Source organism: Mauremys reevesii, linkage group 15 (assembly GCF_016161935.1).
Source record: "Mauremys reevesii isolate NIE-2019 linkage group 15, ASM1616193v1, whole genome shotgun sequence".
NCBI lineage: Eukaryota > Metazoa > Chordata > Testudines > Geoemydidae > Mauremys > Mauremys reevesii.
The window spans coordinates 40,080,734-40,083,649 of NC_052637.1; positions in this window are offsets into that span (position 1 = coordinate 40,080,734).

The following is a 2,916-nucleotide window of genomic DNA, read 5'->3' on the forward strand; positions in this document are numbered from 1 at the left end:
GCAGCGCCGCGCCAGCCCCCTCCCGCCGCAGGACGCAGATTTAGATTTTGCTTTGCACCACCAGCTTGTTTTGCTGGTGCCTAGAGCCGCCCCTGCCCCCAAAATAAACTAGCGTTAGACTCCCTGGGGCTCAGGGAAGAAAGGGAAGAAAGCTGAAGTCCAAGCAATGCAGGGCTGAAGCCCAAGCAACTCAGCTTTGCAGGGCCCAAGTTGGCCATGGAGGTTTTTATAACATGTTGGGGTGGGGGAAGGAGCTCAGAAAGCAAAAGTTGGAGAACTCCTGCCCTAAACAGATGTGACCTTAAAATATAGGGGTGGCGGGAATCTTACATAGCGGGTACAAAATAGCTTCGTGGTGAGTTTAACAGCAAGAAAATCTGAACCATACTTGACTGGCTTCTCCTTGATTATTGCTTTCTCCTTCAAGGATGGGAGTCTAGCTATTTAACGGTGATTTTGCAAAGACAATTTCAACAGCAGGAAGTTCTCCCTGTGTGTGTATTTCTCTTCCATTCCTTCACTCACTTCCCACTCTAACGAAACAAACATGTCACACAGTCATATAATAATTTTGTCTTTTTATTAAGACAACATCCACTACCAGTTATGGCTCAAATTGTCACAAGGGTGTCAGTTACTTTTATTAATTATTTTTATTACAGTAGCACTTAACCCAGTGATTACAGATGGAGTTTCACATGTGATAAGTGTCAAGTGTTGTACAAACTCATAGTCAGAGACAATCTTTGCCCTGAAGCAATTGCAATTTAAGTAGACAACCAGGCAAAGGGTGGGAAGGGAAAGGGAGGTGCAGAAAGATGAGGTGACACAGATGATCAGTTATATGCAGTGGTGTTGTAGCTGTGTTGGTCCCAAGATATCAGAGATGCAATATGGGTGAGGTAATATCTCTTATTGGACCAACTTCTCTTGATGAGAGAGAGACAAGCTTTTGTATGAAAAGCCAATCAAACCGCTATTATTGCAGTAAAAAATTATTTCAGCACTAATCACACCTTGCACTGATTGCACCACCAGAATTTACCACATTCACCAAAAAGTCCCAGTGTCACTAAAGTAAATCAGCCTGCATGCGTCAGCATGAAATGTGATCAGTGCTACTCATTCTAAGCGAGTGTGACTGCAAATTAACTTGCAACATACATTTGGCATCTGCTGTGTATGGCACAATGTCCTTAAAGACATTGAACTACCATCGGGCATACCAGGGGATCTCAAACGTCATTGCACCGCGACCCCCTTCTGACAACAAAAATTACTGCACGATCCCAGGAGGGGAGAATGAAGTCTGAACCTGACGAAGCCCCGCTGCCCCGGGACGGGGGGCGGGGTGGGGCAAAGCCCAAGCGTTTCAGCCCCAGGTGCGGAGCCAGTAGGCTGAGCCCCACCACCCAGGGCTGAAGGCCTTGGGTTTTGGACCTGGGCAGTGGGGCTTGAGCTTCGGACCCAGGTCCCACCAAGTCTAACGCCAACTCTGGCGACCCCATTAAAACGGAGTCGCGACCCACTTTGGGGGCCCGACCCACAGTTTGAGAACCGCTGGGTTGTACAATGTTAGTTAGATGACATGCAATAATTTGAATTACACTGCATATCCAACCGTTAGCCATTGTCAGCTACCCTTCGCTTGTGCAGCTGCTCAGCCCCTGCCAAATAGCTAATACAGTCTAAAGATTATAGCTCCCTTAGTATCTGATGCATTGTCTGTATCTGCATGCGTCCTTCAGTGAACGTCATGGCTATCTCTTTAATGATTTCCTGTCGGTCATTCACTTCAGCAAAATTGCTCATTCAAAGTCCCAGGTGAATCTTTTCAGAGTATTAATACATAACTGAGAGAGCCCCCTGACTTGCAAGGGAGTAATACACTGAAGGAGCAGAGAGCAAGGTTTACAGCACAGTGGGGCATTTCCCAATATCAGGCGGGAGTGGAGGGGATTGTGTTGTTGTACCGCAATCACTGGCAGAATATTGTTTTGGTTTTGATGAGATTGTTAAAGCAGATGTTGAATGGGAGCTGCAGCTTTCCGTGTACAGCAGGCTAGTATTATCCATCAGGATGGAAAGTGACCTTCAGTGAGCAGTAATACCTTTAACCCATAGTTTTGTCCACTTCTAACCCTCCAAGTAAATTCCACATAATAATGTCTATCTCTCTTCGGACGCACACACGCTGTGCTGGGATTCCTATACACTGCGCCTTCGGGTCAGTTAAAGTAGCAATGTCGTTGCCTGGATTCTAACTGGTCTGAAGATAAATAGGGAACCCTAATTTCCAAGGCTGAAGGATGTTGGCCAGCAATTTCACTAGCAGTAAGTTCATGTGTGCAAGAAGTCAAGCATTATAAATTACTGTATAGATGGCATTTGCTTCCAGCTAAGATCAATCATATTTTTGGTACCAGGGAGACACTGTGTCTCAGGGTTTGTGGGGAAACACCATACTTACACATGTGGTGTCTGTGTTCAGGAATTAGACAGTTCTGGGAGGAAATTACTAAAGAGATTCATCTTAGGACAAAATGCTGACTTTCTAGATATCCCAACTGGCCGACTTAGTGCTCCAGTGAAGGGATCTGCAGGTGAAATGGAATAACCAATGAATGTGGTTTTTATCAGCAGCTAGACTCTGTATTACACATTATTGGAAGAATTTGACCCCCTCCTCCTATGGAATTGAATTATAGAAAAATATGGACTGTTCTTGTCATGGCAAAGCTTTCACCCCATATACACACACAAGACAAGCCCCCAAAAGAGGACAGATACTTAGAATTTTGGCCACACTTTCTGGTGTGCCCAGAGTAGGTGGGCTCCGCACCCGACAAGCCAGAATTCTAGGCAGGTTCTTTCAATATGAACCTGATCCTGAGCAAGTAATGTACAATGTGCTAT